Source organism: Amaranthus tricolor, chromosome 3 (assembly GCF_026212465.1).
Source record: "Amaranthus tricolor cultivar Red isolate AtriRed21 chromosome 3, ASM2621246v1, whole genome shotgun sequence".
Lineage (NCBI taxonomy): Eukaryota > Viridiplantae > Streptophyta > Magnoliopsida > Caryophyllales > Amaranthaceae > Amaranthus > Amaranthus tricolor.
In genome coordinates this window covers 35550013-35572013 of record NC_080049.1, presented here as the reverse complement: position 1 = coordinate 35572013, position 22001 = coordinate 35550013, and the positions used below count along the sequence as shown (strand labels likewise).

Below are 22001 nucleotides of genomic sequence, written 5' to 3'. Positions count from 1 at the left end.
GTGGGCTCTAAGACATAAGGCTTAAAAATTGTGAGGGCTCAATTTTTTGGTTTTCTTTACCTTCTTACATCAGAGCGGGGCCTTAAAATGAAAAAAAAGAGTGTATTCGATCTTATTAAAGGATATTTTTGTTAATACACAAATTCTTATAGGAGACTATCTCTAATTGGGTCAAAATGTAAAATAAGATTATATATTAAGCTTTGTTGGGCTGGGGCTTAGAGAAGTCTCTTAGAAGACCGACTGTTATTTTAAAAAAGAAAAAAACGTTCCTTTACGAAGTCACATTTTTTCAAAATGTCATTTATTAAATTGCTTGTATGAACCTGTCTCAGGATGAAATATGACAAATATTGGATTTTGTATCACTATGTCCTGAATCATGATCATAACTATTAAAAAGTAACAACATAATTGAAAATTATTATCAACACTAATACTTCAAGATTTAACTTCTGATATTTGAATTTTGGTTATTGTAAAACTATATCTAGATTCTCAAAAAAGCTAAAAATCATCTTACAATATAAATAATATAAGCACACTTAATTATGAAGTTTTTGACAAATAGAATTTCTCGACATCAATGAGAAGATAAAAAATTATTACATTTATAACTGTTAATTAACCAATTCAAGTAATTTTTTGACATAATATATAAATATAAACAAGTATAAACATAGACAAATTAGTGATTAATTACCATATTTCAAAGCCAGATGGGAGAAATCCAGCGACCTTTAAGACAAAAATTAGAGTAAATTTCATAACCAAATTGAGTGATCACAATCTGAAACTGAGTCGGTAGCATTCCAAGGAGGAATAATATGACAACCATCTGTAAAACTGCCAGTTTCCTGTATAGAAAATATCCAATCATCTGCTTCCTCAATAATCACAGTTTTGTTCTGCCTTAATTTTTCTTTGAAGTGATCTCGTACCGTCTCGAAACCGCGTCTTTCCACAATGGTATGTATCCATTGCAGCTCGTAGAGTCTGATAAACCTGCCCCAATTTCGCCGCTTTGGTTCATCCATGGATTGTAGAAACGTAAGATATGGTCTGTTTTGTTGATGATTTCTCCCAACCTTATGCTTCCCAAATTGGCCATCTTCACCACTAATGTATTATAGAGTGTTTAATTATGATACACTTACACATACACACACAAAGTTTGAATTTGTCTATTTTCCTTTTGAAAATTAAGCATCTATAAATGACTTTTATTCTGTTAGACCGTTAGGCTATAAAACCAGCCACCACAATTATTAAATCTAGAAAACAAACTCGTAATAATTTAATCTTTCACTGATTTTCCAATAATAATCTCAATTATCGATTAACTGTGAATAATTCGAACTTTGAAGGGTATATAGCAAGAGTGGGTATAAGGAATCCTTGTATTATATATGTGCGTTTGCGAAGTAAATAAACTACAAAGAATATGCCAAACTGGCAAGTTTAATTTCTATAACTTCTATTTTGCTGTACAAATAATACTTCCATGTATTATAAATTTTCCAGTATTTTGCTGTTCTTTTTCTCCTCATTACGCGACAGCCGTTTAGTTTGTTCTCCATCCGCAAAAGAATAGCATTAAATAATTCCTGATTACGGAAAATAGATGTAATAAAAGCTGAAAACTTGATGTTTCAACCTGTATCCCTTCTCTCGAGTCCTCTTCTGTCTTACTCCCTTCAGATTCTTCGTGTTTGTTCACGTCTGTGACTCGGTTTTTCATCGCCCTGCATTACAAACTATTATTTACATGGCTGAGAGACAGGACATGCTAAAATGATGGTTGGTAGGAGAAGAGGCAAGAAAGTGATTACATTTGTGGTCGTGTTTGTACTACGTATATCTTCCCTTCCTTGACAACACCTTCGATATCTTGAGGAGACCCGTACAGTTTCTCGATTGCATTTCCAACATGGGCAATGCTGGTGAGTACTGATTGGCGGAACTTTCTGTTGTTGATTAATGGGTCGACTGAATAATCGAGCACAACTTTCTCTAATTCATCCATTGGCACACTGTTTAACAACAAAACTGACCATCTTGAACACAATGAACTAAACTAGCTAAGAGACAAGTAAAACGACATTTTCTCCCTGTTCGATTCTAGAAAATCGACATAGGTTGGTTCCTTAATGGCAGTTAGACATGAATTTTGATGTAGCACATACTTTTTGCAGTATTTTATTCCCGTCTCCTTAGAACCTAAGTATAAAGAGGTACGAGCCTATAGAATAGATTCTATCCAAGTAAGGTCATTATTTTTACCAGTATTCTTAACAGAACATTGCATTAATTGAATGTCATTATATTCAGGCAGCTACAGAGTACCAGCACTACAACTGATGACAGATAATCAGATTGTTTACGAGTCGTAACCTTCAAGATCTTAACGATGTGAAAAGTATTTTAGCACAGCCTCACAGGGAATTCTGTTCATGAGTACAGACAATTTAAGAAATAGGGATTAGGGAAGGTATGACAGAACTAGAAACAGAAAATATTGCAACATACCTGTCGTAAAGTCCAGCACCAGCATAACCTTCAAGATCTTCACCATTTGAATCAGATCGGAAGATGATAGATCGTTTTATAAATAGACCAATTGGTTTACTTGGATATCCCAGCACCTTAGAAAAGTATATGTTGTCAGTCCACATAAAAAAGCTAAGCATAGTTCACTAATCCGATAGCGTAAGGGTATTCTGTTCATGGCCTTCCACTTTTTATTAGTCAAGTTGTTGGTAAGATAGAATATCTGATTGCTAAATGCTACATGTGCAAACTGTTGATGGATTAGTAAAGTTCGTAAAATTTTTACTTGTCCACAACAATACCAAAGCCTCGATCCCAAAAGACCGGGTATGTTACATGAACCAATAGATCAGTGGTCATCCACATGTATTCTTCTTCTCCATTCATTTCGTTAGAGATGGTGCACCGGCAGGTCGGCAACATTTAGAAGGTATTCTGAAGTCTTTCTTTCATTTTTTGTGGTGATGATAAATGACCTTACCGTAGAGAAGTGTTACCTTTGGTGAGTCAAGATCACTTTTATTGCAGATGAAACTTAGAGCGCGACCTGGATAAGCCCCAACCAACGTTTCTCCAAGTCCAATCACAACCTATGGAAATTAAAATGTTCACAAAAATATCTTCAATAACAAAAAAAGAACGACGAAACTTAATGAGAAACTAAAGGAGGTAGAAACTGCATTACCTCAGCATATATTTCTGATGAATCACCAGTAGATGGATTGGTTGTGTGTATAACAAACGCATAATCTGCATTTATAACTTCTTGAACCAAGACCGCCATACAGATATATTCATGATCTAGCCCAACTTTTCTTGCACTGAAATATGCTCGTTCATTCCACTTTGATGCCCAAACCTGAAAATTCGAAATGCAGCTCTAAACTCATGTCAAACAGCATAATTCCATATCATTAAGTCGTCGTCATCATCATCATATCTAATATATTCCTCTCTGTTAGGATTATGGGTGACTTATGTTCACCAAGTAATTAGGACAATGATTAAGTCTTAATCATTCATGTTAGTGTTAAGGTTAGAAGAGGATGTATCACATGTTTGTGATTTGGTTTGTATGGGAATCAATAGTACAATGTACTATTGGAAGAGTATCCTTGACATGTGAAGAGTTTAAAGTGCAAAAGTTCAGTCCTAGGAACAAGTATTAAGAGTATTGGAGACCATAGCATACACGAAAGAGGAAAGACGTGCAACAGGTCCTACAGTACCCCTCTACTTACTTCTGATCTGTGTGAGCTGCTGCCTTCTGTTTTGATTTTTTGTTTGCTGCCTTGTACTAATTAATGTTAGGCCTTTCTTCCTCTATTAATACACCCCTATTCCCTTAGTAATAATTGCACCAAAGTCTCATCTAAGAGCACCCTTCTTGCTTATGTAAATTACTCCCTAAGTAGCTCCTCTCTTTCCTTACACTAACTTCCATCGTAATTCCTTCAAGTTTGTATTTTCTCCTTTAAACACAATAATATAAATCCTAGGCTAGATGGTGGATATAGTACAATATTGATGAACCACCTTAAATCTTTGTCTTGATTATTTTCTTATTATTGCCATTCATAATTATATTGCATTGTTGATTCCTACACTAAGACACAACACAAACATCAACTTAACTTCATACTTTTGATCCTTGAGTGAGGTTAATAACCTCTCCTTTCACGCTCATAAAAGCTATGATTAGGGTTTGGGGAGGGTTGGATGACAGCAGACCATACACTTATCAAAAGAAATAAAATCCATATCATTGAGTACAAACACATAATATAAATTGAAGATAAAACTTTTCCACTACTTTTTTCTTTCTTGCTTTTTATAATTTTCCCTTCTCATTGATGTTGGGCCATGGGAATAATGAAATGTTGGTGATGTTCGACCATGTAAGACAACTCACAGGCATTTGAAGCCTTCAAGCATACGAGCCCCAACTTGTGAAGAAATTAAGAAAAGCACCAATAAGTGTTCTACACTTTTACAAAAGACCACAAATTCCTGCTGATAACCAAACATTTCTCACCTTTTTAATTGCTGTCCATGCTTGTTGCCAGCGTTTCTCACCTTCATCACCGGGCCATGGCATTCCAAAGCTCTTCATCGTACTCTTAAGCACTTCAACCTACATCGAATTGGTTTTCCACAGGTAAGAACAAAAAGTAAGATATCTAAATGATGAAAAACGATAAGCTGGGTGAACAAAGGGCCTCACTAGTTCAGGTGGTTCAACAAGATCTATAACTGTACTATGTATCTTGGCAAGAGCGCCAAAGTCTCCACCATCTAATTCCTTCTTCAGGATCTTCAGCTTATCATTCACTTCCTGCCAACATACAGAAATAAGAAACACACAAAAGTCGAGCTCAATCAAAAGAGAGATTATGCTCCATCTTTTAAAAAAAGTAACTGAGGTGTTCCCTACAACTCTTTGAGATAGTAGAATATCTTATAAGTTGTATACAATACTCAATAGTCAATACTCGGTGAAAAAAAAGAAAGGGAAATTGGAAAAGTAAAAAACCCACATTTGGCCCACAATTCATATGGTTGTTATAGTTAATGAACCAATTCAACAAAAAACTTAAACTGATGATTGAAATCCCAAAATATGTCATATACTCTATCGTGCCCCTTCACATGAGAGCTCTTTGGGTTGGAAGTATGGATGCAACACATGCCCTCCTCATACATGAGCTAAATATTCCACTTGAAATGGGAGGTGGTTAAGATTTGAACTTGTGATCCTTTGTCATGTTGCTTCAGGTACCATTTAAAGTAACCAACTTAACAAAAAACTTAAATTGATGGTTGAAGCCTCGTGATATGTTATATACTCTATTAGTTATAATTTACTTCTAAAACTATATTGATCAATTAAAAGATCCAACGCAATGTATCTTAAATCTTAACAATATTTAAAAAAAAAAAAAACCTTATTGGGGCCATATGAGAGGACTTCTTCGAAAGCTCCAAATGGTAGAGCCACAGAAGTAGGGATTCCAATCCATGATGGAACTCTTCCTCTTAGATAAGAGATATTACACGACTTTGCTCCAACCTAACATGACATAGAACCACCATGATACAACTTTTACAGGATCAAACATTTGAAGAGTATCATTGCACACTAAAGCACCAACCATTTCACCAGTAAACTCTTCTGATGCTATGGCATATTTACCACTAAATTTCTTCTTCACCAACCTTACTGATGGTAACAAATTATCACTTATCTCACTTGTATTCGCCCCTTTAAGCTCGCTCTCATTCACCTTACTGCGAATCAAATGAAGGCAGTCACATAAAAAAGAGAATAGTTCAACAGGAAAATCGCCATATTTTAGGATAAAGTGTGCAGCAGAACAACATAATTACCTGTAGAATATATCATTTGATGTTGGCTGAAGATGTATTAGCTTCCCTTCTGCTGATTGGAGGTCCAAGAGAATGTTGCAATCAAAGCACGTGGCAAAGCAAACCTGGTAGTGTGAAGTACTTGCTTTAAACATTGACGATCTAAATTCATAACAGAATAACAATGCCAATCATAATAAAAAAGAATCAAAAAGCTTAGAACCTTGCAGTTTCTTGCTCGAACAGAAACATGTGATAAGACATCTGGCATATCTGGAGTCAGTACAGCAACGGTGCCATCAGGAATTTCCTCTTCCCCTCGTACGTGTTTTGCAATCAGAATAGTGGGTCGTTCATAGGATTTATTTTGGACCGATAGTAATTCATTAACAACCACAATATATCCAACAGCTTCAACGGGACTGATAATCTGCCAGCTGGTTGACGAAGTTCAAGCTTAATCAATTTTACATATTACGACATGACCTCATGTATATTACATATTCTTTTTTAAACTAATACACACACACACACACGATGCTTGCTTGCGTTCAGGAGTATGTAAGGGTGTGAGCACATGCACAACCCGTAAAACAATCCAAATTTCCAAAGCTCCAAAACACTAAAATTGTTCTAAAGCATGACTCTAAGCATGCTGCAGTGGACATATAACAAGAATAATAACATTAGAGATGTAAAATCAACCTTCCAAAATTAGCAGTGCTTCGAAGAACAGGATCAAGTCTTAAAAGAAGTGCAGATAGAGATGCAGCTGATCCAGCACGAACGATCTCTTCTGTAAATTTTTTGACCTGACACGTAGCAGAAATAATATCTAAATTCAGCGCATTGCTAAAATGAAAAGACATAAAACTGGATATAGTGAGTCATTTGACATACAGCCCACTGGTCTACTCCAAGGAGTGATCCCAGGTAATCAGCAGATGGCTGCAAAATTTGCTGGTACAACTCTGCCTTGGTGGCAAGTGCTAGCCGTGTTCTGTCAAAGACTGATTTTGCATATAATGCCCATTCTCCATCTTTACTCTTTAGCATATCTATTGCATGGTTCCATCCCTTCAAGAATATACATACAGATTACGAGATTTACTAGCGTAAATGGGAAGTCCAAGTCAATCAAATAACAATCCGCAACTTAACTAAGAGAATAACATTGTGAGAAAAGGAGGAGGGGGGGGGGGGGGGGGGGGGGGTGTGAGGGGGGTAGGGAATCTCCAATTAGAATAAAGAAATACATCCACAATAATCTAGCAATCTAGATTTGATCTTGAATGCGGCAAAGGAGATCCTGATAAAATACAAAAAAATCCTCTCTTCGTTTCTTTTTTGTCTAATGCTTTCTACTCTTGGAATCCCAATTTGTTCATACTCCCTCCATCTCAGCACAAGTGCCCTATTATCTTATTTAGTTAGTTCACCACAAGTGTCTCATTTACCTATTCAGAAAGATATTTGCGGTTCACATTAGTTTGAGCCCCACAAGATTTCCCAACTTTAATTTTTATCCACTAACCCATAATTTCTTCAGATTTGTGCAAAAGCAAAGGGGACAATTGTGCTATCAGTGCAATGCGCCATTGGTTCCATTGCTTTAAGCCACCATAAGCCCCCAAGTCAATTTAAAGAAGAGAAAAAGAAATGTGGTGGTCTGGTGAATGATATTAAAGCAGATAGACACATAATTTATGTCTTTCAAACTATATAATACTCCAAAATAAAGGTAATCATATACATAAAATCATGTTAATTGAGTCTTTCATAATAGGAGTAAGATAGAGCCATCGACGGAATAACAAAAGAATGTTGCCTACCATAAATCATTGAAGTCCCAAGTACCTTTAGGCAGCAGACAATATCCTCATTATCATCAGATGATAGAGCAAGATTTTCAACAACCATGGAGATGAAGTACATAATTATCTGCAGTACACACACATAAAACTACACTTGTTATTAAATAATCCATTCTCAAATAATCTGGTACTCAAAAATTGAAAAATACTTTAGAAAACATAAACATGTTTGCCTTGAACAAGAACCTGACTTAATGATTTTCAATGGCTGTTCTCATGAAAAATTGAATATTTTGTCAGTATATACCTCAGGTCCAGCTTTATTCAGCTCCTCAAAGCCCCTTTCAATGGCTGTTCTCACAGAAGAATCAAGAGCAATATCCAAAAATATGAGATCTTTAAGCCGATTCTGAGAGTCAAACAGTAGAGGTCGGAGTTCTTGCCGTGTTTCTAGTAATCTCTGCATTTAGTTGAAATTGGCCATAGGAAACTTATATAATTATTTATCTAATAACCATTAAGACACGAAAAGAAATAAACATATAAAAATTCTATGTACCTCAACTAGTAGCTCCACATTCTTATCTTCCACATGTTCTAAGACAAATTGAAGCAAATCCTGAAAAATGACATACAAATTATGTGAGACAAGCCGTAATAGTTTGATATCATACTAACAAAGGAACAGCTAGAAATTACTGAAAATCCAGCAGGCAATCCAGGAACAGGATCTATATTCATCCCAACCATGAAGCCTTGACCCTGAGGCAATCACATAGATAAAAACATATCAAATCCTTGAAACTAAACAAAGCAGCGTAAAAAAATGCATGTTTGATGGGAATACCTCTGCTCTGTAACCTAAGCAATTTGCAATCGCAGCCTCCAGATCTGCACCTGAATGAACTGCCTGCATTATCCAAGGTGTCACGAGGTTACAAAATTTTCATAATTATCATTAATGAACTATCATTTTCATAGTTATTGAAAGTTATGTTAGAATGTCACATTTTTACAATTGGAAATCGTCCCAGTCTTACTTAGAATATGTAGTAGAGTATAGACTGCCAAAAGATTTGAATCTGATAGGGTCCCTTCTATGTCATTTGGCAAGCGGAGAAAGATTTGATCAAGATGGTGCGATGAATACCTTCAGTGTTCTCATATAATGTCCAAGGTCCTGAAGAAGTCCTTCCTTCTGATCACTTCTGAAGTTTGGTTCAGAATGGATAGCACGATCATAACTAAGAAGGTGCTCTTTAGTAATCCCATTCTCATTTAATGTTTTCCAGTAAACACTGATGTCAAAGTCGCTTTTGATGTAATAAATTAATGCCTGGAAGAAAAATATTGTAAGCAAGACCAGATCCCTGGCAGAAAAAACTTAACCATTCCATCGGCAATACCTGACAGATGACAACATCATCGGGACTTGTATTGTTATGCAATTTTTGGTGCCATTCCTCCATCATTCCACCCTTACAATCATTGTTTCTCTGAAGATAACACATTAAAATTTGGCCTCAGTCCTCGGTATCAATCCCACGAGCAAATGGAACAAAATTATATACGCTAAAACTGACTTGAATGACCAAAATTTCATCTCTAATTCTCTGTCCAACATCTCCTTCACCTCCACGACCAACAGTTGACATTAGCATTCGAATAAGTTCACGATACTGAGGCTGGCTTCTGAATATATCCTGGAGGGAATCTGTCAGTCTATCTTGAGCTCTACTTATCTCACTGCAGAAATTACATGAAAAGATATGGTAAACAGAAAAGACCAAAGGCAGAGATCATCATTACAGTACAAAAGGAACCCATCACACACGAACACAGCAACCATCTTTTTTCATGGTTACCCCGACACCAAACAATTTTTTTGTTTTCAAAAACATAATAACGAAAAACGGCTTGTGCTCTCTTTCCTACACAGCTGACCATATAAAAACATCACTACACAATTGTGGCAATAACCCAAAAACGTCCTCAACAAAACTCGTAAACAAGTTCACTCACAGAAGTAGAAAGCACTATTAATTACATAAACTAGAAATGCAAGAGCAGAAATTACCGGGGCTTCACATTGTAATTCTTGTTCCACATTAGCTGCCTAGTGGCCATAAATCTCATCCACACTAAAATCCCAACAAGACCCGATTCACCAAAATTTATGGCTTCTTCAAGCAAGTCCACTGCAATGTTGAACCTGAGTAGAAGGATACGATTTATATGAATCAATACATGTTTACTGCTTCTACAAGTTATCAATATCAATATTGAACACATTCATCCTTTCTTGCTTCATCCACATAAACATGTTTGTTCCATGGATCTCTTAGGAGTTGGGAAACACATAAAAATGGATAAAAACACACACAAGCTCAATGGATGGCAAGAGACCTTCTCCATAACTTTTAAGCCGCAGGTAACAATTGGAAAATGTTGCAGAATGAGATGTAGGCATTTTATCAAATATCATGTAGGAAAAGACTAACAAGGAAATACACAAGTCAAGATTCTTCACAGTAGAAAGTCCCATATCAATCAGATAATTAACAATTCTAAACTTTAATTAACCTATGCATAAAAGACTTTTGAGCTTCACTCTCCAGTGAAGCTATCTTCTCCAACATTGACTTTGCAATCCCGTTTCCATCACTAGCATCATTCTGTAAAGACAACATTCAGAAACCACCTAAATTAGGGGAAAAAAAGAATAAGAACAGAAACTACGCACATAAACCTCCCCGATGGAAATACATGAAATGATTTGAAAGCAAAGATGACAAACCTGCTTGGGTATAACACCAAAGTCCATGTAGAAATCTGAGCCTTTATCCTTTATCCAACTTCCAGCAGACACAAGGACAAATGGCATACCTACAAAATCATTGCCCTCAAATTCTAGCTCTAATGTCTGAACCCCGAACTGCAAAAATAAGTTTCAAAGTGTTAACTACAAACTCCACACGGTATTCTATTTTCGACTTATTCCAAAGTTGGATTTTTCTAAGGCAGTATTTACTACTGCCAAGGGGAATACTAAGGGGCAACATTTTCCTACCAAACCCATCTCTTATTACTTCTTACTTCCTGTTTCTTATTTCTTCTTAACCACCACAATGGAAACCAAATGAAGTTCCAGGCCACACCTTATGCAGAGGGTCATCAGAGGAGAAGCTACTAAATTGTGTCTCTGCCGCCTTTTCTAGTAAAACTGAACCTAGTGGAAGCGCATTCTGAGGTGGTGGCTGCAAGTATTTACACATTCACATATTTAGAAAAAAAAAGCCAGACTATCACGGTACCATATTAAAGTTGATAACATCACATTGGCCAGCTAATACTTACCAACCATTCATTTCCTTTTCTCGACAAACCCCAGTGAAGATTAAGAGGCTGCTTAAAATCTGTGGCTAGACAAATCTTTGTCTTATCAGCAAGCTTGGTTACAAGTACCTTAAAAAGAAAAAGAGTTCTTAACAATTAGTGACTTTTCGACAGCAATTAAATCCTAGTAAAAACAAAGAAATAGCACCAAGCACGAATTCATGATATTAATATAGGCAAAGTCGAACATTCATCTCTGCATATGTACTGAACCAACTCGATTACCATTTTTGTGTTATATATTACAAAATTCAATATTAATAGAGTTTTTAATCAAATGATTGGTGGCATGGCCTAGGCATAGATCCTCTCAACTTACCAGAAGCTGCTTGTCAGCAAGCTGAAACATCTTTTTCTTCACCCCAAAGCCACCATCTTGAGCTTCTTTCGCCTCAGCAAAAAGCTCAACAGTGGATAAGGATTTGGGACTTGGGGGTACATTTACCACCAGTTTAGTAACAACTTTATTAATTATTTGTATCGGATCCCTCTTCTTGCGCTGAATCCTTTCAACTGTAAAAATGTTCCTTTTCTCGGGCTGCTTTGAAACCTTAATTTTTACCTCTCCTTTAAGAATCTTCTTTCGGATGTCATCCAGTGACACTCCCTTGGCTAATTCCATTTGCAACTCTTTTCTTGCTTCTTCAAATTCTTTCTATTAATGAAATTCGAATTATTTTCTTCGCAATTAAACACTAAAGATGATAGGAAAGTTAAAAGAAAAATTATCAGACACAACTTTAAATTTATTGCAAAGCTTGGTGAACGGTAACAGATGACTTGAAAATTTTACATTTCTCTTTTCAGGAGAGTTGTTTGGTTTCCCAGCTTTCTCCCATCTAAGGTAAGCTTGTATTTGAACAAGAACGTCGGGGATCTTGCTTTCAGATTTTGAAGGAGTTTGTTCCTTAGCATCACTTGTATTACTTCCTTTTTTCAATCTAGCTTGAATGTCTTGTATAGAAGCACCATTGGCAACCTCTTCCAATAATTCAGAACGAGCCGCTTCATATTCCTTCTATAAGACATGACAACAATAACAACAACAACAACAGTGCAAAGCCTTAATTTCAACAAAATAGAAATCCTTGAAAGCTAAATACTTGTGTATGTTAAACAATAAAATTAACACATAATCGAGCTAGTATGAATGTTAGCATGAAAATCTGATGTTCGTTTGTGAATGGATCAAACGTAGAGAGATTATGTAAATTATTTCAAAGTTAAATGCACATTGCTTCTCCAAATAATTAGGCTCTTTCGAGAATCGTTTGTAAAGAAATAAGTAACCCCTTCACTATCATTATGTGCTCATTTCTTCTGGACACAATTTTATGGAATACAAGATTATGATCAAATCCTTTTTAAAAGAAAGAGCATATGTTTTATCCCGAGTTTCTCTTCCAGCAAAGAACATGTAGAAGCACATCGAAACGTAATGACTAACCATAATGCACATACTACCTAACAAAAAACAAAAGCTTCTTCCTTCTCAAACCATATTAAGAACATAAGAAACCAAGTTTACTTGCCTTTTCCTGTTCAGGAGTATACATTATTTTACCCTTTCTTTCCCATCTGAGATATGCTTGAATCCGTACAAGATCTTCAGGAATTGACACTTGTTGAGCATGCTCTACTTTACCGGGCAACTTCACATGAAAGTTTTGGCCATTATTCTTAAACCTGCCAATGTGACATTAGATTTCAGGAGACATATATCATAAGGGCTATTGGAATATAATGAAGCTGGAAATTCTAAATAAGAGTATCGTTTAGCCAGAGATATTGTCACAATATGAATAACTCACCATATATTACGAGCTTTGTTAAAAAAAAGAAACTCAATAGCTTGCATTGCAGGATCATCAATCTCTATTTTCAAGGACGAACCAGAACCTGACTGCACACACAAACAAGTGTTAGTTTATGCAGCATTTTTGCAGTTTTCGAATTCTTCTGATTGCAATCTCCAAGTACACCAAAAATTACCTTTTGAAAATGGGTTCTAAGGGCTCTATTCTTGTGCACTTTGGTACGTTCTGGTCTACGTGAAGGAAGCACCCATCTCCTAGAAGATGAACCCGAAAAAATAGTTACTCTTCAGCTGTTGTAAAGAATATCTGAAAGCAACAACAGATTGTGGTGACATTACTCTTTGTTATCACATATTCCACCCCAATGAAGCACCAAATTGTCATCGTAAGTATTTGTCACTTGTATCTCCACTTTAGAGACACAGCCAGACGACATAGTAGTAACTTCAACCTGTGGAATTAGGGGAAACAGGTTTAAGATTGCCATATTATAAACTCAGCGCATTAAAACAAATACCTGCAGTTCAATATCTCCATCAAGATTGTATCTCCCAGCTCGCTGCGACAAACAAAAAACATGGAATGAAAGGTGTACAAACATTACCAATGCTAGGAGCAATCGCTTAGCACCACAAGTATGCTCTTCATGCCTCCCCCTTCCCCCCTCTTACACAAACATGAAAACACCCACATCCCCGAAAATAATAGAACCAACCCAAAAAACTAATTCTATTTGAATCACAACCAGCACAAACATTTAAGTTTATTACACATTTTGACACATTAATGTTAATTCAAGACCACAAAGTACTTAGAAGGATCTATTCTCCATGTTTCTAATAACTGCACAATATATTATAAGGTTACAACTATCAGCGCTGATACCACGTCAAGTGACCAATATAACCAAATACTCAAGCTCATATTTGTAGCTTTGGAATATGTTACACTCTATTGCCAGCCTTCCAACTACATACTTCTATGTCATTGTGCTTCAAATTAATTATCCGAGACACAAAATTACATTTGTAATTAATAAAACAATAACATTCATGGAATATGTATTCCAAATGATGAAAAACATGGAGTACTATTAGCTGCTGATATGCTTTAAAATAGTAAACAACAAATTTAGAGGAAATAATAAAAACTGTATAAAAGATCAACTATAAGCAATTTTCCACTGATCCTTTTATCTCTTATTAATATTCCATTATCAACCAGATAAACACCAAAGTTTAATAAATCACCGGCCAATGATGAACAAATAATCTAGTTATATACATATTATACTATAACCAAAATCATGGCCTAATTATATGACCAGGATCATGGTCTAGGCATATTCGGGTTTAGATTTTGCTATCAAAATCTTAAATAAAAACAATAATTCTACTGAGATAATCTTCAATAAAAATGGTTACTCTACACATCATATATTCATATCGTAAGTGCTAATATAGATCATACATGCATGTACTCCCTCCATACACTATTAAGTTTGCTACTCAAAAGCGACAACTTCAGTAACAACCTCTAAACAAACCAGTATACAACTCAAATTACAATTCTCACATAATTAAAACCCATTAAATTGAGAATTGGTTGAAGTATTGCTAAGTATCACGTTTTCATAAGATTATACGTTCAATTCTCGGTTAAGTCTTTTCTTTCCTCGGCCTATACATGATGATAAAAAAAAAGAAAGAAAATTACAACCTATCCCCGAGTTTTTGGCACTTTTTTTTTTTTTATAATAGTTAATTTTTTTTCTATTTTTTTATTCAAAACATAAAAAAAGTTAAAAGATTTTGAACGATTTTAGACTGAAAAATTTAAAAAGCTTACGGTTGTAAAACGCTCAATGATACACGAATACTATTGATAATAAAATAAACTTAGGTTACCATTAATAAAGTACCAAAAATGAGGATGCCATGAATAATTTCCATGAGAAAAAAGCCATTGATGCTAAGCATACCTGAGAAGCAGGATCAACGGCTAAAAAAGCACGGGCAACATAAGAAAACTTTTGAGAAGCCATGAATTTCAGGGTGTTTGAGGAAGATCTCAACCTCTTTCCATAAAATTTCTTATTATATAAACCTAAAATTCCTTAACTTTGATGTTGCTTGAGCATTTAATAATGGGATTTCAGAATTTAACTTTCTTTGATACTGCCCTAATAACAAAGTTAAATTCTGTCCTATTGAATTACTCATTCTTTTTTTTATATTCCTTTGAGTTCTGTCTGTAATACTAATTACTCCTTTGAAATACCTACAAATTTTTTCACTAAAATTATGGGATAAATTGTATAAAAATCTCAACTTTGTAACCATATATTCTGACCCATAATTGAAAAACTAAAATGATTGGATTTTGATACAAGAAAACCGAAAAGGAATGAATTTTAATAGAAGCAAAGTAGTACAGTTATTAAAAATTAGCAAACTCTTCAAGTAAGGAATACGCTTTGATCGTTAAAAGACAGAAAAAACTAGTGTGATATATTCGTTTTGGTTCGTTTCTTTATTTATTGATATACCTGCGCTTTATTAAACCTGATGGCGTGTTTGGCATGTAAACATGGAAATTTAAAGATAAAAAAGGTGGGAATGAAATTGAAAATTGGTAATTGATAGTTGAAAATTGTTAAAATAGTAATTCAATCTCTTGTTTGTTATGTAAATGAGAATAATTTAAAACACAAAATCTTACTTGAGACCGTCCTTACAAAAGACGTCTTAAGATTGGTTCAGCCCAATTTTTAAATTTTAACAAAAAATAACTAAATTTTCTAAATAATGCTTTTTAACTTTTATTTTCAATTTTCTTTTTTCTCTTTTATGACAAAACTACTCATCTTCCTCTCTCAAACTCCATTGTTGTTTATTCTCTATTTATCCTCTTCAACATTTGCAAAACCATCAAAGTTATGTATTTATACTTCATCAAAGTTGGATTTACAATTTTCTGATTTTTTTTAACTTAAGCTTCATCAATGGTGTAAATGGTGATGTTGAAGAAGACAACAATATCTACTGTTTGGGAAAATTAATAAAAGCAATTGTGGTTGTAACATAATATATTGGGAGTTATAACATAATATATTTGTAATTATAACACAATATATTTAGGGTTATAACCATAATATATTTGGAGTTATAACATAATATAGTTGGTGTTAAAACAAAATATATAATTGCGATTATAACGTAATAGATTTGGGTTTATAACAGTATATTATAATACTACAAAATTAATATTATAATAATACAAGCAAATATATTATGTTATAAAACCTCAAATATATTAAGTTTTAATTTCAAATATATTGAGTTATAACCAAAATATATTATGTTATAACCACAAACATATTCTGTTATAACCCAAAATATATTATGATATAACCTCAAATATATTATGTTATAATCCCAAATATTTTTAACCTCAAATCATAAAAATTAGCCATAATTATCATCTTCAACATCACTATTTTCCACCATTAATGAACCTTAATTTTATTTAAAAAAAATGAAAAAATTTGATTTATTACTAAATGATGTTTTATTTTGCTGGGGAATAGACAGTTAATCAGAAAACTTTCATCTTCTTTTGAAATTGAAATTGAAATTGTAATGTCTATTGTTTGATAGATGGGAATGAAATTGGAAATAAACTAGAAATTTACAAATTTACCCATTCTAAAATAATTTAAAAATTGTACTCCTTTTTTTTGTTTGTCCACTTTAAGTGAGATAAATTTAAATTAGATATTTGAAGTATATATAGAAGATAAAATATATTCATGTGAGATCTTATTAGATTTGTCTTGATGTAAAGTTTATTAATATATAATTTTATAGTTTTTTATGATGCGTACTTAGAATTATTAAGACTTAAAATTTATTAAAAATGCATGCAAAAAATAAAGTGAAACAGACAAAAAAAACGGAGGGAGTAATATTTTTTGTTTGTTTTGTAAAATTTATTAATTACTAGGGCATAAGCGTCTTTCATTTTTTCCCCCAATTCCCACCCATCCGATACCATTATATCAACCCCCTTGGTAACGAATTCATGGGAATTGACCATGATTTAATCCCAAGAACCAAATATGGGAGATTCATATTTTTGGATTTTTATTCCCATTCCTACCACCTAATCCCTCATAAAAGGAGACGTGTGGGACTCATCCTTAAAATTAGAATGTTTAAAAAAAAATAAAATATTTCAAATGATGAATATATTATTTTATTAAATACTAATAAATTTAATGAAAGGAAAGTGATAGACCATACGATTAAAATAAAAGTGTGTCGAACCCAACTTAAAACATGTGATCAAGTAATATAGAAAGTAGTATATATCATATGATAGAGATGTAAGCCTCTTAGAAAAGGCCCCTTCAAAGTTCAAAGATTAAGACAAACATAGAAATTAAAGAAGTTAACAAACCAGTCTAATTCACATCCTGTGTAAGAGATGAGACAAGACTATTGCCCTGAATTTTACTACACACAAAGAAAAGCGATAAAATCGAGTATTAGATTCACGCACAAACGCATCCAAACAAGCATCAGTTGTGCGGAACTTCTTCTCCAAGGCGTACTTAGAGTAGGCTGAGATCCATATTCCATTGTAGTGTCAAATAAAATATAAACCATCATGCACGTTACTAGATAGGGCAGCATTCAGATCAGTCCAGCTTGCATTAACCGATGAAGATGGAGATTTTGATTCAGTCTCAAACCCAACCTCATAGTACATTCGCCCTCTGTAGGCTAGATGATCAGCATAGTAAACTGGTGGGACTAAAGAAACTGCTTTGCTGCACCTAGCAAACGTAAAACACAAGTGGTAAATGAATTTCTGCAGCACATCAGAAGATAGGCGGTGCTCATCCCACGGGACAAAGTAATGAGTTGGTTTGCTGGTTCCCATTGCCCCATAATGGCTGCAAAGGTAGAAATCAAACTCCATCGGATGAACAATTTGGGTGTCCACAACTGTGCCAGGGAGTATATTATGAGTTTTACGATCATCACTTTCAGTTTCAGGAAATATTCGTGTTTGGTGACGTTTCCTAGCAATGACAAGTGTTATCGTGGGAGTATATTTAACTTCTCCAAAAACATTCTTCAGATCTCGAAACTCCCTATTGAGAACCATATCATGCTGAGATTCACTCACACCATCACGGAATATAATGAGTTTTCCAGGCTTGACTCTATTAATTTTTTCATAAGACTCTACAAGCTCAAGACAAATTCTACCAAAGTTCATAATCTCCTCCACAGGTGAATCCTGGATATTAATTCGAGAATTATATTTGTTGGCAGCCGGCCAATTCATTGAAGCAACAACAGCAGAAATTGATGGACTTTCATAATCCATGGGGCCAGGTTGATTAACATCAGCACCAATAACCATTGGATGGTCTCCTGCATTAAATGCAGGAAGTGGATTAAAAAGCTCGGTGTTGCTATCTCCAAGCTTGGCATTAATTTTCATGCCAAGCTGAGCCAGATATTGGTCATTGACGGCCTTTTCAGATTTTTGTGAGGCAACACTGGGTTAAAACACCAACCTTCATCTCTGAAACCCACTCGGTGTACTTATAGCCAGCATCCTTCTTAGACATAACACATAGTAGAAGCTGCAACTTATTGCCTTCACATTTTTGAAGTGCTTCTTTATGAACTCTATTTAACACAGGAGTGAGTGATGCAACACTGCTTAAATCACGCATCCGAGCCGTCTGACTTAGCATAGGAGGTGCCATTTCCATCCCTAAATTCTTACAACGAGCGACAAGCTTCGTAATGAAATTATCTAAACGATCACTTCCATTACCACTGAAGTCCAAAACAGCCCAATGCTTTAGAGACACGCCTTCAACTACTGACTTTCTCACAAAATTCCACTGGCATTTGGTATCATAAACACTAAAAGCAAAATCTTGGCATCGAGATTTTAACTTCAGCATAGGTGGCTCTAACACACGACCCTTGACACGTATCATGTCCTTTGAGACATTTATTCCAAAATTTCTGCTGATTTCTCCCCTATAAATCAGGAGGAATCATGTCAGAGGTGCTCAATAAGCTTATATTGATTATAAATTAGAATATATAATAGCAATATCATAAAGCTAGCAAGAACATACCCGCAAGGTCCATGATTTCGACGTACAAGGCCACAAATAGTACTTCTCCTAGTCTGAGCTCGTACAACTGATAAATCCTTGAATTTACAAGGTGACTTATATTTCAGATTCTCTCTAGGACATCTCTGCCCTTCAACCAAGACACAAAGCTCGATAGGAACATAATTTGCCCTCTTGCCTTTCCCTAAACTTAAGCAGGGTATGCCTTCATGTTCTAAAACTACACTTGGATACGTCTTTCGAAAATAATCAACAAGACGTGTTGAAGTTGGAGGCAGATGGCCATCAGTATCAGCAACATCAAACGTGATTTCATTGGCTGCCTTTTCAGTTAGCCCAGACACAAGATATTGCTGCATTGTGCTATGGTGGGTTACCGTAACTTTAAGTCCTCGCAAAGAAGACTCAATATCCTTCTTTTTTTCCTGAAAGCTACTCATGATATGTAGCTTTTCGAGTTTGAGTCCAACATCCTCGTTTAAATAATCGAGCACAGAAATTTTTTTCCAAACAGCCAGATATGAACAATCCAAGCACAATACTAAGCCTTGAGAAGTTGGCTTCAGACTATGCTGAAAGCCTTCTGACAATTCAAGTCCATGGAGAAGATCTGTACCCCTCGAGTCCCTTGGGTGAAAGCTTTTGCCAATACTAAGCATATGCCTCCTGGGATCCTCCTTCATTACTACATCCATCCCTTGCAATACTTCTCTGTTGAGCTGTAGAAGCTCTCCAGACAAATAATCCTTCAATTTATGAAGCTCCAGCTCCTTGGCTTCAGTAACAGTAAATGTGTAAGAAGGGCATCTCTCATCATCATCAGAAAGCTTCACAGTAAATTCTCCGGTAGGCAATGGAACAACACTAAAAAAAAATTTCCCACCATCAAAAGCAGTCATTTTCAATGGGAACTCTGTGTACTTAGAAAAGAGTCGTTCCACAGCCAAATTCAATTTAGCCTTAGATATCTTCTCAGAACGACCCTCTTCAGGTTTAACATTAATGTCAAAGTGTCATATTTTTCTTTGAGGGTTAAACTCCACTGAAAAATGATTGACTAGGACATTGATTACCACCCATGTCAGGTCGTCTGATAGGCTTATACGCTTCAGCACTACTAGAAGATTGCGAAGTTCCTTCGGTTAATTTCATGGACTCTATTTTAGGAACTAGTCCTGGAATATCATGATAGATTGATAACTGATTAGTAATTTCTGATAATAACAGACCACATTATTATAACAAGCAATTGCAATTCATAAATCATAAGCAACAATTTTCAAGACAAACAATAAAGTTTGAATATTGCAAGTTTCCTTGCACCTTGTCATATTTTCCAATAACTCATTAACCATGTTGAAGTAGGGGTTTATCATTCTTCTTAAAAAAGAGCAGGAGAGTTGATCTACATTGGAGCGCAAACCCAATACTTCTAATTATAATAACAACATGTTTGGTTGCCGGTATTAATAGTGGGAATGGATATGGTATAATTTTGGTATGAAAATATATTGGCAAGTTTAATAGTCATACTTAATCTAATTTAATAATATCATATTCTTCACAAATTTCATTTCAATGCTTATCATTTGGAGGTGGAAAATTATGAACAAAATAATATTTTATGATCAAAGCTTCGTCGTCATAGGAATTAATGATCATGAAGATATACACTAGAAGTCATTGGAGTGTTTAGTATAGGAGCTTATTAGGAAATATATTTTAGCTTATTTTGGCACAAATAGATGGTTGCATAGTCTAACCATTTGATGCTAGTGCTTGTAAATTAGTTAATTGAAACAACTTGTGATGAATCAATTATTTTTTAACATGTTGATCTTAGTATCACATTTAAAATTAGTTGGTTAAACCAATTGATAAAATCAACTGATCAACTCCAGTCACCTACCAGCTATAAGCTATACCAAACAAGCCTAATATCATTACCACCATTTGTTATTAATAACGAATTAGGCGTAAGATTAATCATAAAAGTAGACTAATAATATTATCCAAAACCAATTAAAAAAAAACTACTAACACAACCGAGAATTGAACTTTGTTTCAATACGAACAAATAGAAGTACTACTTACGATAAGGTCATGGTTTCCCTAAGCTTACTCTGTAGGTTGAAAAAAACTACTAATACTTCCACACCAAAAAAAACTACTAATACTTCCACACCAATTTCTGATCTAATACTTGATCAAATAATACAAATATACTATTGCACACAAAATTAAGCAAAACAATAAGGTGAATAAACAGTTAATTAACTAGCGCATGAAAGCAACCACAAAAGAACATGGGAAGATAATTAACAATAATTTAGCTTCAAAATAACAAAATAAAGAAATCTAAAAATGTAAAATATACCAGAATCAACATTTGATTGAGAAGATTGTCTTAATTTGGCAGCATAACTAACAGTGTTCGAGTGTTGTTGACCAGGGGAAGACCCTTCACCACGATCAGGACTCATTCCTATTGGAGGATGACTCACTTGCTGAAACGGCGACTGATTGCTGTGGAATGTGTTCATGTAATGGTTGGTGTTGTTCTTGCGGCAGTGGCTGGTAAGGCCGAGGTTGCTGATTAGAAGTATGGTACAGTTGGTTTCTTCCTCTTCCGCCGCCATCACCACCACCACCTCTTTCGCCGCGTCCTCTTCCTCTACCATCACCTCCGCCACGACCTCCTCTACCTTTGCCGTCCATGAGAAAACCCAAAAAAATTGATATAAAAAATAAAATGTTTGTTTGTGTGTTTGTATGAATGAAAATTGTAACGGCTGGTTTAATTTATAAGGATTGAGAGAAGGAACTCCAGAAGGATCCTGAGATGTCCATAGTCGTTCAAATTCAATTCTACTCTTTTCTTCGCAC

General features: G+C 34.9%; 2 pseudogenes; both read right to left on the bottom strand.

Moving 5' to 3' along the window:
* Window positions 1-1828: 1828 nt before the first annotated feature.
* On the bottom strand, window positions 1829-15401 carry LOC130808160 (alpha-glucan water dikinase, chloroplastic-like; annotated as a pseudogene).
* A 2012-nt stretch (window positions 15402-17413) lies between these two features.
* Window positions 17414-21833, bottom strand: LOC130808594 (protein argonaute 2-like; annotated as a pseudogene).
* Window positions 21834-22001: the final 168 nt, after the last annotated feature.